The 16,456-nt window shown below is 44.9% G+C and overlaps 1 protein-coding gene across 5 annotated transcripts in view; it reads left to right on the top strand.

Moving 5' to 3' along the window:
* Nucleotides 1–16,456, top strand: part of cdkal1 (CDK5 regulatory subunit associated protein 1-like 1) — a 620,961-nt gene that overhangs the window by 591,869 nt on the left and 12,636 nt on the right. The gene's annotated exons all lie outside the window — the stretch shown is intronic.

The following is a 16,456-nucleotide window of genomic DNA, read 5'->3' as shown; positions in this document are numbered from 1 at the left end:
CTTCCTTCACTTAACACAGCATTCTCTCCACATGTCTTGGTGCAGGTGTGCAGACTTTTTTGTTGATTACAGCTAAAGCTATAAAACTTAGTGGAGGATGAGATTAAAATGTGTATCTGATTTCTGAGCTTCATTTGATTTCACCTGAAAGCGTAAATGCTTTTGAGTTACTACCATGCAAAAATAACATGCAGCATGGGAACTATGCATGGGAAAGTATTTGTTTGAGTAAATTAGTACAACTAAATTTCCCTAACAGTCCTGTACCACGAAATAAGAAGTGGCATAGCTATGGATAGCTATTAATAGGAATAAGATTTTTTTGAAATAAAAATAAGGTTTGTATTTATTTAATGGTTGTGGCTTTGCTCATTTCTAACCTGATAACTTTTTCGCATCTCCTGTCAACTGAGGCGATTACAAGTTGCTTATTGTTCCCCTTTAGTAAAACAGGACCTATCACCTTGAAAACTGCAACATGTTTTTTTCCAGATGACAAAACTACAAGGCATACAAGTTTGCTGACTACATTGAAACAAGAAACATGGAAAAATATCATAGCTTTAAGATTTGAAAATGGAACACTTAAGAGTTGAGAGAATGCTATTTGGGGGGACGTGACATCCTTGTGGTATTAGCACTGGACTGTTAATCCAGAGATCCATATAGTGTTCTGGGGGCCTGGATTTGAATCCTATCATGACAGACGGTAAAATCTGAATTCAGTAAAAATCTGGGATGAAGAGTCTTGATGACCTTGAAACCATTGTCAATTGTCAGAAAAATACATCTGGTTCACTAATGACCTTTCTGGAAGGAAATCTGTCATTCTTACCTCGTCTGGCCTACAGATAACTCCATATCCACAGCATTTTGGGTGATTGTTAACTGCCCTCCCGGCAATTAGGAATGGGCAATAAATGCTGGTCCAATCAGCAATGCCTCATCCTGTGAATGAACAAAGAATAGTTATATTTATTAAGAAAGTGGAGAAGCAACTTGCCAAAATCTGCATCTTTCATGTTGAGGCTTCAAGGAATGGCATCACAGTTATATTAGTATGCCGCTGAATGCTACAAAATCTGGAATTCAAAAGACAGTTGATGCTAGCTCAAAATTTAAAAATTTGGAAATGTGATTGATTGATAGTTTCTTATGTAGGGGTAGGTTTTTAAGGTTACACGATCAAGACAGAAAGTTAAGAATTAAAATATGCATCAACCATGTTCTAAATGTTTGATGGAACGGGCTTCGGTGCTGAATGGCCTATCGCTATTTCCATCTTCTGAAGGTTGCATTTAGAATTAGATGAATTCCAGTTGTCATGGAAACAGAGACCTATTCCTACCTGAGATAATTTATTCAAAAGTTAAAAAGGAAGTAGTAGGCAAGAATGTTGTTTGTGCCATCAGCCAGGAACCTACGTTGCTGCCTTCCCCTCAGGAATCAAAATAAATTGATATTTGCACTGGTAGAAGGGTACTGTGGACGTAAATTTCTCCCCCCTTAGCCTATGCATTTCAAATGAAAAGTGAAATTTTCTGAAAAGTTACCTATACATTTTCTGATTATGTGAATACTCATCACAGAGTGAGAGGTATCTATTTGCATGTGTGTCTCTCTCAATGCCTGTTTCCAGACATTGTATTCACAACTGCACAAGAACATTTTATCCAATTATAGCAAGACACCATTGCCTTAGGGAAATACCTGTGAATTCCTACATGGACAGTAGGGTCTACACATTGACACATCATCTCATGCAGCTGAATATCTAAAAAGTGGAAATGGATGAAAACAAAAACAAGAATATATTGTATAGCATTATGTACATTTATGAGCAAGTCATTGACTTTATATCCATTCATCAAAGAAGCTTTGCATAGCAGAATGTCATCAGGGATATGCTAGAACAAGTATTTGGATTTGATCGTTTTGGTTATTGATAAAAGCACATACCTGTTGACTGTAGGCCAGTTAGTACATTGACTAGATGTAATATTAAGCCTGTTAACCATGTTTTAGATGTCTAATACACCCAGGTTGACAGGGCTGTTAAGAATGCATACAGTGGTTTACCTTTTATTGATAGAGGGATCGAGTTCCGGAACCAAGAGGTTATGCTGCAGCTGTACAAAACTCTGGTGCGGCCGCACTTGGAGTATTGCGTACAGTTCTGGTCACCACATTATAAGAAGGATGTGGAAGCTTTGGAAAGGGTGCAGAGGAGATTTACTAGGATGTTGCCTGGTATGGAGAGAAGGTCTTACGAGGAAAGGCTGAGGGACTTGAGGTTCTTTTCATTAGAGAGAAGAAGGTTGAGAGGTGACTTAATTGAGACATATAAAATAATCAGAGGGTTAGATAGGGTGGATAGGGAGAGCCTTTTTCCTAGGATGGTGACGGTGAGCACGAGGGGGCATAGCTTTAAATTGAGGGGTGAAAGATATAGGACAGATGTCAGAGGCGGTTTCTTTATTCAGAGAGTAGTAAGGGAATGGAACGCTTTGCCTGCAACGGTAGTAAATTTGCCAACTTTAGGTACATTTAAGTCGTCATTGGACAAGCATATGGACGTACATGGAATAGTGTAGGTTAGATGGGCTTGAGATCGGTCTGACATGTCGGCACAACATCGAGGGCCGAAGGGCCTGTACTGTGCTGTAATGTAATGTTCAATGTACGCTACATTTCTCTTTATCAGTTCGTACTGTTGCCAAGTGCAAGCAGTTAGTGATTTTGTAATACATACTGTGCCCTGCTTCACTAACACGTTCCATCCCAACCTTAAGTTCACCTGAACCATCCCTGACATCTCTCTCTCCTTCCTGGACCTGTCTGTCCCCATCTCTGGCTTCCACCTGGAAATTGATACCCACTTTAAGCCTACCAACTCCCACAACCACCTAGAATATTCCTCTCAACCACCTTCCTGTAAAAAGGCCAACCCCTATTCCCAATTCCTTTGCCTCCACCGCACCTGGTCCCGAGATGAGGCATTCCACTCCTGAACATCCCAGATGTCTTCTTTTTGCAAGAACCGCAACTTCCCCTCCACAGTGATCGAAAATGCCCTCGACCGTGTCTCCCACATTTCCTGCAAATCATCCCTCACACCCCCTATCCGCAATAATAACCAAAACAGAATTCCCCTCATCCTCACATACCACCCCACCAATGTCCAAATCCAAGGCATCGTCCTCCGACATTTCCACCATCTGCAATCTGACCCCACTACCAACGGCATTTTTCCCTCCCCACCCTTACGTGCTTGCCGCCACTCTCTCCGTGACTCCCTTGTCTGCTCCACACTCCCCTCCAGCCCCACCACCACCGGCACTTTTCCCTGCAACCAAAGCAAATGCTACACCCCCTCACCCCCATCCCAGGCCCGAAGAAGACTTTTCACACCAAACCGATGTTCACCTGCACATCTGTTAATGTGATTTACAGTATCTGCTGTTCCCACTGTGGCCTCCTTTATATCGAAAGCAGGGGCTTGGGGACTGCTCAGTTTGCAACAAACAACTACACCTCCCAGTCACGAACCATTTCAACTCCCCCCCCACCCCCCCCAACTCCTCGGATGACATGTCCATCCTGGGCCTCCCGTATTGCCTCAATGACACCACCCAAAAGATGCAAGAACTGCATCTCATATTTCGCTTGGGAACCCTGCAGCCCAATGGTATCGATGTGGACTTCACAAGCTTCAAAATCTCCCCTCCCTTGACCACATCCCAAAACCAGCCCAGCTCGTTCCCGCCTCCCGAACCATTCCTCCCACCTCAAGCCCCCACATCTCCTACCCTGTAACCTCATCCCACCTCCTCTACCTGTCGGCCCTCCCTGGACCTATCCCCTCCTTAACTCCCCACCTACATTCACTTTCACTGGCTCTAACCCCACCTCTTTGACCTGTCTGTCTCCTCTCACCCTATCTTCTCCTTTATCCATCTCGTATCCGCCTCCCCCGTCTCCCTATTTATTTCAGAATCCCCTTCTCCTCCCCCATTTCTGAAGAAGTGTCTCGACCCGAAATGTCAAACTTGCCTGTTCCTCTGATGCTGCTTGGCCTGCTGTGTTCATCTAGCATCACACCGTGTTATCTCAGATTCTCCAGCATCGGCAGTTCCTACTACCTCTATATTATTGGCATAATGATTTAAACATAACTGTTACAAGGGGAGGTTCATGCTGACTTCTGCATGGATCCAGATTTGAGATAGAATATGCCAACTTAGTAAATACTGAAGACAGGCTCCTTCTGGCATTCCCTGTGGGGTTGCATAAGTAGGATAGACAGTCACAGGTTCTTGAGAAAGCCTTTGAACTCCGATGTCCTTACCTCAGTCTTGAAGCATATAAGGGTGGGGAGGGAAAAATGTCTTTGTCTTTGGTAATGGGGTCAGATTGCAGATGGTGGAAATGTCAGAGGATGGTGCATTGGATTTGGAGGTTGGTGGAGTGGTATGTGAGGAAGAGGGGAATTCTGTTTTGGTTATTATTGCGGATGGGGGTGTGAGGAGTGAGCTGCAGGAAATGTGGGAGACACAGTCGAGGGCATTTTCGATCACTGTGGAGGGGAAGTTACGGTTCTTGAAGAAAGAGGACATCTGGGATGTTCAGGAGTGGAAAGCCTCATCTTGGGAGCAGATGCGGTGGAGGTGAAGGAATTGGGAATAGGGGTTGGCCTTTTTACAGGAAGGTGGGTGAGAGGAGGAATATTCTAGGTAGTTGTGGGAGTTGGTAGGCTGAAAATGGATGCCAGAGATGGAGACAGAGAGGTCCAGGAAGGAGAGAGAGGTGTCAGAGATGGTCCAGGTAAACATAAGGTTGGGGTGGAAGGTGTTAGTGAAGTGTATGACTTGTTTGAGCTCCTTGTGGGAACATGAGGCAGCACCAAAACAGTCAGCAATGTAACAGAGGAAGAGATGGGGGATAGGGCCAGTGTAACTTTGGAAGTGGGATTGTTCCACATACCCTACAAAGAGGCAGGCATAGCTTGGGCCCATGCGGGTACCCATGACCACCCCCTTGTCTGTAAGAAGTGGGAGGAATTAACGGAGAAGTTGTTGAGGGTGAGGACAAGTTCAGATAATCGGATGAGGGTGTCAATGAAGGGAAATTGGTCGGGCCTGTGGGACAGGAAGATGTGGAGGGCTTTTAGGCCATCTGCAAGGGGAATGCATGTGTACAGCGACTGGATGTCCATAGTAAAAATGAGGTGTTGGGGACCAAGGAATTGGAAGTTCTGGAGGAGGTGGAGAGTGTGGGTGGTGTCACAGACCTTGGTAGGGAGGTCCTGGACCAAGGGGGAGAAAATGGAATCCAGATAGGTGGAGATAAGTTCACTGAGGCAGGAGCAGGTGGAGACAATGGGTCGACCAGAGCAGTCAGGTTTGTGGATTTTGGGAAGGAGAAGCGGGTGGTGCGGTGTTGGGGAACGATGATGTTGGAGGCTGTGGGTAGGAGGTCATCTGAGGTATGAGGTTGTGAATGATTTGGGAGATGATGGTTTGGTGCCTGGGGGTGGGGTCATGATCCAAGGGGCATTAGGGGGTAGTGTTAGCGAGTTGGCTCCTGGCCTCAGCGATGTAGTAGCTATGCCTGCCTCTTTGAAGGGTACGTGGAACAATTCCACTTCCAAAGCTACACTGACCCTAACCCCCATCTCTTCCTCCATTACATTGATGACTGTTTCAGTGCTGCCTCGTGTTCACCTACACATTTGCCAATGTTATATATTGTATCCACTGTTCCCGTTGTGGCCTCCTCTACATCGGAGAAACCAAACGGAGTCTTGGGGACCGCTGTGCAGAACACCTATGCTCAGTTCGCAACAAATACACCTCCCAGTGACGAACTATTCCAACTACCACCTCCCCGCAACTCCTCGGACGACATGTCCATCCTGGGCCTCCTGCATTGCCACAATGACACCATCCAAAAGATGCAGGAACAGCATCTCATATTTCACTTGGGAACCCTGCAGCTCAAGGGCATCAATGTGGACTTCACAAGCTTCAAAATCTCCCCCCCCACCGACCACATCCCAAAACCAGCCCAGCTAGTCCCCGCCTCCCTAACCATGCCTCCTGCCTCAAGCCCCACCCACATCTCCTACCCACCAATCTCATTCTGCCTTCTTTACCTGTCCGTCCTCCCTGGACTGACCTATCCCCTTCCTAACTCCCCACCTACATTCACCTTCACTGGCTTGAACCCAACCTGTTTGACCTGTCTGTCTCCTCTCACCCTATCTTCTCCTTTATCCACCCTCTATCCGCCTACCCGTGTGTCCCTGTTTATTTCAGAATCCCCTCCCCCATTTCTGAAGAAGGGTCTTGACCTGAAACATCAAACGTTCCTGCTCCTCTGATGCTGCTTGGCCCACTCTGTTCATCCTGCTTCACACCATGTTATGCCAATAATATACTTGGGTTGAGATTTTTTAATCACTAAATAACCTGCTGTTTGCCGAAACCTTGTCAATGGCCTTATTTGAGTTAGTAAAATTTATTTGAACTGGATGAGGCCATATTGCACAATGATGATTGTTGTTGAACAGAGAGGCTGAGGGTTCAGATACATACTTCTTTGAAAGTTGTGTTGATGGTAGACAGGATGGTTAAGAAGGCATTTAGCACACTTGCCTCATCACCCAGACCATTGATTGTAGCATTTGCGATGTCATGTTGAGGTTGTACAGGACGTTGGTGAGGCCTGTATCCCGTACAGTTCTAGTCGCCCTGCTATAAGAAGGATATTAATAAATTAGAGAGCATTCAGAAAAGATTTACCAGTATGTGGCCAGTAGAGTTTGATTTATAAGGAGAGGGTGGATAGGCTAGGACTTTTTTCACTGGAGCATAGGAGATTGAGGGATGGCCTTACAGATGTTTCAAACCATGAGCAGCATAAGTAAGGTGATACCAAAGGTTTTTTTCCGTAGAATGGGTGAGTTCAAAACCAGGGGCAGATGTCCAAGGTGTGAAGAGAAAAATTTAAAAGGAACATGAGGGGCAACTTTTACACACACACACTGGTTCATATGTGGAATGAACTCCAGAGGGAATGGTAAATGCAGGTACAGTTACAACATCTAAAAGACATTTGGATCGGTACATGAATAGGAAAGGTCTGGCGGGATATGGGCCAAACGCAGGCAAGTGAACCTAGTTTAATTTGAGAACATGGTTGGCATGGACTGCTTGAACCGAAGCATCTGTTTCCATTCTGTGTGACTCTATGATTCTATCCCTCTCCCCGAATCACTCCTCCCTATAGGGAAAGGGCAATGGGTTTAAATTTGAAGCTCATGTCTTTCGATGATATTTGCTGAGGCCATTAATTAGATGATGACTAGGAAGGAGACAAGGTTAGATACTTGGAACAATGCAAGATGGGAAGAGAGGTCATTTCTTAAAATGCACTTCCTACAATTGGACAGGTTTGAGTGGAAGCAAATGAGGATAGTTGTTTTGGGCTAAACAGTGCAGGCAAAGCAGTGGAGGACAGTGGTGTGTGTTATTTTTAGTTTGTTTATGAATGTGGGCATCATTGGCCAGTCCAACATTTGTTGACCATCCTTTATTACCTGAGAAAGTAATGGTGAGCTATCTTCTTGAACCTCTGCATTCCTTGAGATGTAGATTCACCAACAGTACTATTGGAAATGAGTTCTAGGGTTTTGACCCAACAATAATGATCAAACTGTAGCATTGTTCCAAATCAGTATAGTGTGTGACTTGGATGGGAGTTTGCAGGTAGTTGAGTTTCCATCTACTGCCCTTGTTTTACTAGATGATCAAGGTTAAAGGTTTAGATCACGGTGTCAAGGGAACTTCACGAAGTTGCTGCAGTGCAGCTTCTAGATGGTACACACTGCTATATCTTGTGGTGAAGGGAGTAAATAGCAAAGGTGGGATGGAATGCAAAATAATGGGCTGCTTAACCTTGGACAGCATTGAGTGTCTTGAATGTTGTTGGAATTGCAATAAATATTCAAAAATACATGTCTTCTTGAAAGGACAGGCAGATGGCAGAGGAGGTGGAGTTGCCTTGTTTGGAAAGTAAATTTAAATTAATAGTACGAGGTGATAAAGAGTCAGATGGCATAGAATCCGTATGGGTAGAGTTGAGGAGCCACAAACGAAGAAAGAACCTAATGAGAGTTATGGAACTTTCCTAGTAGTAGTCAGAACCTGAGGAAGAAAATAAATTAGGAGATAGGATGTCAGAAAAGCAGCATTACAATAATCATGGGGTACTGCATTATGTAGGAGAACTGGGAAAAAATTGGTTAATAGCAGATTCCAACAAAAAGAATTAGTGGAATGTCTTCACAAAATGTTTTTGGAGCAGCTTGAAATAGAACCTAGTAGGTAACGGGCAATTCTGGATTTGGTAATGTGCAATGAGGCAGACATGATTATGAAGCTTAAGTTGAAGCAACCCCTAGGAGACAGCAATGATAATATGTTAGAATGAACCCTGTAGTTTGAGGGGAAGAATTGGAATCAGATGTAATAGTATTACAATTGAGTAAAGGTAACTACAAAGATGTGAGGATGGCCAGAGTTGATTGGAAGGGGAGCCTAGCAGGCAAACCTGTAGACATTGGGGAAACCAAGCGGAGGCTTGGGGACCGCTTTGCAGAACACCTCCGCTCGGTTCACAATAAACAACTGCACCTCCCAGTCGCGAACCATTTCAACTCCCCCTCCCATTCCTCAGACGACATGTCCATCATGAGCCTCCTGCAGTTTTGCCACAATGATGCCACCCGAAGGTTGCAGGAACAGCAACTTATATTCCGCTTGGGAACCCTGCAGCCCAATGGTATCAATGTGGACTTCACAAGCTTCAAAATCTCCCCTTCCCCCACTGCATCCCAAAACCAGCCCAACTCGTCCCCTCCCCCCATTGCATCCCAAAACCAGACCAGCCTGTCCCTGCCTCCCTAACCTGTTCTTCCTCTCACCTATCCCTTCCTCCCACCTGTCCCTTCCTCCCACCTCAAGCCGCACCTCAATTTCCTACCTACTAACCTCATCTCACCTCCTTGACCTATCCGTCTTCCCTGGACTGACCTATCCCCTCCCTACCTCCCCACCTATACTCTCCTCTCCACCTATCTTCTTTTCTCTCCATCTTCGGTCCACCTCCCCCTCTCTTCCCATTTATTCCAGAACCCTTGCCCCATCCCCCTCTCTGATGAAGCGTCTAGGCCCGAAACGTCAGCTTTTGTGCTTCTGAGATGCTGCTTGGCCTGCTGTGTTCATCCAGCTTCACACTTCATTATCTTGGGTTCTCCAGCGTCTGCAGTTCCCATTATTTCTAACCTTGTAGAGCAACAATGGCAAGTTTTTCTGGGGGTATTTTGGGAGGCACAGCAAAAATTCATCTCTCGGAAGAAGAAACATACTAAGAGGAGGACAAGGCCACTGTAGCTGACATGGGACATCAAGGCCAGCATAAAAACAAAGGAAAAAGCATGCAATGTGCTGAAGATTAGTCAGAAGCCAGAAGATTGGGAAGCCTTTTAAAAACTAGCAGAGATTGACTAAACAAGCCACAAGGTGGGGGTCAAAATGAATGTAAGGATAAGCTAACTAGTAAAATGAATGATAACAAAATATTTTTTAGGTACATAAAAAAGTGTCAGTCAAGAGTGGAAATTGGACTGCTGGAAAGTGAGGCTGGAGAAGGAGTAATGGGGAACAAAAAAATGGCAGAGAAACTTTTTTAAATTTGTTTGTGGGATGTGGGTTTCACTGGCTGGCCAATATCTATTGCCCATTCCTAGTTGGCCTTGAGAAGCTCGTGGACAGCCTTCTTCAACTGCTGCAGTCTACCTGCTGTTGGTTGACCCATAATGTCACTCAGGGAGTAATTCCAGGTTTTTGACCCAGTGACAGTGAGGGAATAGCAATATATTTCCAAGTCAGCATGGTGTGGACTTGGAGGGGAACTTGAACGTGGTGGTGGTGTTCCCATGTATCTACTACCTTTGTCCTTCTAGATGAAAGTAGTTGTGTGTTTAGCAGTGCTGTCTGAGTATTTTTGGTGAACTTCTGCAGGACATGGTGTAAATAGTACACACAACTGCCACTGAGCATCGATGGTGGACAGAATGGATGCTTGTGGATGTAATGCCAGTCAAGTGGGCCACTTTGCCCTGACTTGAGCCTTGTAGATGGTAGACCGGCTCTGGGGAGTCAGGAGGTGAGTTGCTCGCCGCAGTATTTCTAGCCTCTGACCTGCTCGTGTAGCCACTGTGTTTATGGGGCAAGCCCAGTTGAGTTTCTGATTGATGATAACCCCAAGGATATCAACAGCGGGGGATTCAGTGATGGTAACACCATTGAATGTCAAGGGGCAGTGGTTAGATTGTCTCTTAATGGTGATGGTCATATCCTGGAATAAATTTTTTGCATCAGTTTTCACAGTGGAAGTCACTAGCAGCATACCAGAATTTCGAGAGTCAGGAGGCAGAAGTGAGTGTAGTGGCCATCACTAAGGACAAGGTGAAGGAGATGGTTGACGAGATTGTAGAGATTTGTGGTAATCTTCCAGCAATGACTGGAAAATGCTAAATGTAACACCCTGAGTTTAAAAGGGAGGGAGGCAGAAGACAAGAAACTAGAGGCCAATTAGCCTGACCTCGGTCCTTGGTAAGATTTTAGAGTCTATTATTAAGGATGTGATTGTGGAGTACTTGGTACATGGTAAAATAGGGATGAATCAACATGTCTTTGTCAAGTGGAGGTCACACCAAACAAATCTGTTAGCATTCTTTGAGGAAGTAACAAGCAAGTTAGACAAAGAAGAGTCAGTGGACATAACCTGTTTGGATTTCCAGAGGGCCTTTGACAAGGTGCTGCACAGAAGGCTGCTAACTAAGAGAAGGGCCCATCGGTATTAGGAGCAAGTTACTGCCATGGATAGAGGGTTGGCTGACTTGGCAGAAGGCAGAGAGTGCGGATAAAGTGGTCTTTTTCAGGACGGCAGCTGATGACGAGTGGATTTTCACAGCGGTCTGTGTTGGGATATTAACATCTGGATGAGGGAACTGAGGGCATTGCTGCTAAGTTTGCAGATGACACTAAAATAGGTGCAGAGCCACCTTTGGAAAACTGAAGCAGAAAGGGACATAGCAGCTCTAGCTCACGATCCTCCTAAGGTTAACACTTCAGCTACTTGGCAGCTAGGAAGGCAAATACAATATTAGTGTTCAATTCAAGAGGGCTAGAAAACATGAGCAGAGATATACTGCTGACGCTGCACAGGCTCTGGTCAGACTGATCAGAATAATATGAGCTGTTTTGGGCCCCATACCTAAGGAAGGATGTGCTGGTATTGGAGGGGAACCAGAGGTGGTTTACAAAAATGAACCCACTGATGAAGGCTTGTCATATGAGGAGCACTGAAGGACACTGGGCCTGTACATGATGAAATTTAGATGGATGGGGGCTGCGGAATCTCACTGAAACTTACAAAATACTGAGAGGCCTGTTTCCAATAGCAGGTGAAACAAGGACCCAATTGAAGGGATTCCCCTTTAAAACAGAGATGAGGAGGAATTTCTTCAGCCAAAGGGTGGTTAATCAGTGGAACTTAATGCTGTAAAAGCCTGTGTAGGCCAAGTCGTTGAGTGTATTTAAGTCAGTGACAGCTAGGTTCTTGATCAGTAAGGGGATCAAGGGTTATGGGGAGAAGGCAGGAGTATGGAGTTAAGTAACATATCAGCCATGATGGGCTGGATGGCCTAATTATGCTCCTGTATCTTATGGCCTATCCAGGCAGGTGGAGAATATTTCATAATTTCTGACTATGTCTTGCAGATGGTGGACATTGGGGAGACAGAATGGGTTACTCGCCACAGAATTCCAAGCCAGTGACCTGCTCTTGTAGCTACAGTACTCAGTGGCTGGCTCAGTTTAGTTTCTGGTCACCATAACTCCCAGAATGTTGATAGTATTGTTTTCAGCTGTGGTGTTGCCATTCAAAGTAGTGGGGAGCTGATTAGGTTTGTATTTGAGATGACTATTGTTGGCACTTGCTTGGTGGCTATGTTACTTATCACTTACCAGACTAAGTCTGGACATTGTCCAGGTTGTGCTGCATATGGACACTATCTACTTCAGTATCTTAGGATGCTTTGTTAATGTTTAACGTTATCAATGACTGTGCTAAGGTAAATATTAAATAGGAATAAAATATCCAGTCGCAATCAATTTTGGTTAAGTCATTTCAATGCTGTACAAAGGGAAAAGTTAACTGAGGTGATCTAAACATTGATAATGGGAACTGCAGATGCTGGAGAATTCCAAGATAATAAAATGTTTCGGGCCTGTGTCTCTTTTGACTCGTCCCACTTCCTACAGACTAAGGGGGTGGCCATGGGCACCCGCATGGGCCCCAGCTATGCCTGCCTCTTTGTAGGTTACGTGGAACAGTCCCTCTTCCGTAGCTACACAGGCCCCAAACCCCACCTCTTCCTCCGGTACATTGATGACTGTATCGGCGCCGCCTCTTGCTCCCCAGAGGAGCTCGAACAGTTCATCCACTTCACCAACACCATCCACCCCAACCTTCAGTTCACCTGGGCCATCTCCAGCACATCCCTCACCTTCCTGGACCTCTCAGTCTCCATCTCAGGCAACCAGCTTGTAACTGATGTCCATTTCAAGCCCACCGACTCCCACAGCTACCTAGAATACACCTCTTCCACCCACCCTCCTGCAAAAATTCCATCCCCTATTCCCAATTCCTCTGCCTCCGCCGCATCTGCTCCCACGATAAGACATTCCACTCCCGCATATCCCAGATGTCCAAGTTCTTTAAGGACCGCAACTTTCACCCCACAGTGATCGAGAACGCCCTTGACCGCGTCTCCCGTATTTCCCGCAACACATCCCTCACACCCCGCCCCCGCCACAACCGCCCTAAGAGGATCCCCCTCGTTCTCACACACCACCCTACAAAACTCCGGATACAACGCATCATCCTCCGACACTTCCGCCATTGACAATCCGACCCCACCACCCAAGACATTTTTCCATCCCCTCCCCTGTCTGCTTTCCGGAGAGACCACTCTCTCCGTGACTCCCTTGTTCGCTCCACACTGCCCTCCAACCCCACCACACCCGGCACCTTCCCCTGCAACCGCAGGAAATGCTACACTTGCCCCCACACCTCCTCCCTCACCCCTATCCCAGGCCACAAGATGACATTCCACATTAAGCAGAGGTTCACCTGCACATCTGCCAATGTGGTATACTGCATCCACTGTACCCGGTGCGGCTCCCTCTACATTGGGGAAACCAAGCGGAGGCTTGGGGACCGCTTTGCAGAACACCTCCGCTCAGTTTGCAACAAACAACTGCACCTCCCAGTCGCAAACCATTTCCACTCCCCCTCCCATTCTCTAGATGACATGTCCATCATGGGCCTCCTGCAGTGCCACAATGATGCCACCCGAAGGTTGCAGGAACAGCAACTCATATTCCGCTTGGGAACCCTGCAGCCATATGGTATCAATGTGGACTTCACCAGTTTCAAAATCTCCCCTTCCCCTACTGCATCCCTAAACCAGCCCAGTTCGTCCCCTTCCCCCACTGCACCACACAACCAGCCCAGCTCTTCCCCCCCACCCACTGCATCCCAAAACCAGTCCAACCTGTCTCTGCCTCCCTAACCGGTTCTTCCTCTCACCCATCCCTTCCTCCCACCCCAAGCCGCACCCCCAGCTACCTACTAGCCTCATCCCACCTCCTTGACCTGTCCGTCTTCCCTGGACTGACCTATCCCCTCCCTACCTCCCCACCTATACTCTCTCCACCTATCTTCTTTACTCTCCATCTTCGGTCCGCCTCCCCCTCTCTCCCTATTTATTCCAGTTCCCTCTCCCCATCCCCCTCTCTGATGAAGGGTCTAGGCCCGAAACATCAGCTTTTGTGCTCCTGAGGTGCTGCTTGGCCTGCTGTGTTCATCCAGCCTCACATTTTATTATCTTGATCTAAACATTGAGTTGTGGAAAAGGTGGGTACATGCTTGTGAAATGATAACGTGCTTTGAGGAAGGTTGGAGATGGGCTAATAGTTTCCAATGGCAAAAGGATTTGAGTGTGAGATTTTGTGGAAAGAGTGAATGATCATGGTTTTGAAATAAAAAAGGATACAACTGAGAGGAGAGAATGATTTAGAATGATTTAACAAGATTTGCCATGTGGAGAAGGGATTGGGTGAAGTAGCTGGTATGGCTAAATGGATGGTCTCGACCTTGATGACAAATCAAGTTCATGGGCATCTACTATTTGCTGGCAGTTAAGAGGTATTTAAAAAGATAGTTATAAACAAAAAAAAAGCCTGTGTTATCTTTACACTCTAAAAAGATCCTGAGTGATTTTCACAGTGAAGAGTGAGGCCCAAAAGCACTTCATATGGCATAGCCAGATCTTTGAATGGATAGCTAAACTAGTTTCTGTCAGTTACTTACCTGAGTATTTGACTGATTAATCATAATATTGCATGTGCAGATTTATTACATGTGCATATAGTTAGTCACCTAACTATATACTTGTGCACATACATACACCCTGATATTTTATCACAAACTAATTGAACATCCAACATTACAATTTGATGATCCTTGTTATCTACAACTGGAAACTAGTAAACTCCAGTCTCCAGCCTCTTAAAATGCAAACTTTTTCATGATGGGAATATTCAAACTCAGTAGAAGACTATCACTGTTTTATAAGGCACATTCATTCCAAAAAGTACATTCCATGTGTGTAATTAAATGAGAACATGTTAGTTCCATCAGCCATAGACTCAGTTTTGATTTGCTGACTGCATTTGATCATCATATCAGGCAGAAATTGAAAAGTGGAAAATAAAGAATCAAGACTTCCCACAACTTTCCATTTTCTCAAGTGCAGTTCCATAGTCCTCCATGTACCTCAGTGAAATATCTATTGTTCACATCTAAAAGAGTGTTCTTGAGGTATCCAACTTTGGAGGGCATCGCAACCAAATGCAATCCTGTTCTCAACTGTTATTCACACACTGGCACTTACAATATGTACCACTTATGATCCAAGACTGGCATTTTGGCTGGCCTTCCCTTTCCTAACCCAAAAGCACTGAGACCAACCAGCTCTTGTACTCCAATTGACATTCTATAAGACAGCAAGATATAGGAGTAGATTTAAGCCATTCAGCCCGTCGACTGCTCCAGCATTCAATCATGGCTGATATGTTTCTCAGCCCCACTTTCCTACCTTCTGCACATACAAATGAACACTTAGCTCAGTATTGACATGCTATACAGTGAATTACTCACAGCATTAATCCATTTTAAGAGAAAACATACAAGTCGTTTCGATACTGTATTCGTGGAACATTTGATGTGAGACACATTGGATGCAGTTGTTGTTTCATTGAATTCCATTAATGGTGAAAGCTAAGTAATTACAATAAGTATGTAAGCATCTTTCCACTCATCCACCCAACATATTCACTTACAGAATGTGGGTGACTCTGGATAGGCCATCCTTTATTGCCCAGAGGAAGTTGAGGATCAACCACTTTGCTGAGGGTCTGGCGTCAATGTAGGCCAGATCAGATAAGAATAACAGATCGTCTTCCCTCAAGAACATTAGTGAACCAGATGGGTTTTTACTGAATTCGAATTCCACCATCTGCCAAGGCAAGATTTGAACCCAGAATATTAGGTGATTTTCTTGACTAATAGTCTAGCGACAATACCACTAGGCTATTGCCTCCCTGTGAACTTTGAACTAATTTATTTTGTGGGATTCTTGCCCCTTATATATGTGAGATTTTCAACATAATAAATTACTGTATTTGAGAAGGAAACATCTGGAGTTGGCTGTTTCAAAAATGAATCCAGCAACTTTGCTGAGTGAGTGCACATGTCTCATTTGAACTTGTGCAACACAAATACAGGCATGTTCCATGTGAGGCAGACAATGTTTTTATTGCACTTTCCCCAGCCTGTTAATCAGATTAACAAGATAAGCAGACGTCCTGCTTTTTGATCCCATTGTCCCAATGTCCTGATCAGTCATATCAAGATTATTTTATGGATCAGTATTTTTTCCCATCATTCTCTTGATTAACTCTCTCTCTTTATAGACTTGGTTTCTGTACTGCTTTAATATTTTCCAAGGATTGGAAATTATATAATGTTTGGAATTCTTAATTGGATATGTAAATTCGAAATAATCTGTAAATCACGTGTTGAATTTAATTGGAATTCCATAAAATTGTACAGTACAGAAACAGGTCATTTAGCCCAAAAAGTCTGTGCTAATGTTCATGCTTCTTCCAACGTAGCAAAATACATTACTAATATTTACTTCCTCTTATAATTCTCTTAAATGTATTTACTTTATTTGCTCCTTTGAATCTTTCATAGTCAT

The sequence above is a fragment of the Stegostoma tigrinum genome, chromosome 2 (assembly GCF_030684315.1).
Source record: "Stegostoma tigrinum isolate sSteTig4 chromosome 2, sSteTig4.hap1, whole genome shotgun sequence".
Taxonomy (NCBI): Eukaryota; Metazoa; Chordata; class Chondrichthyes; order Orectolobiformes; family Stegostomatidae; genus Stegostoma; species Stegostoma tigrinum.
The sequence above is the reverse complement of the archived record's forward strand: the minus strand, read 5'-3'. Positions and strand labels throughout refer to the sequence as shown.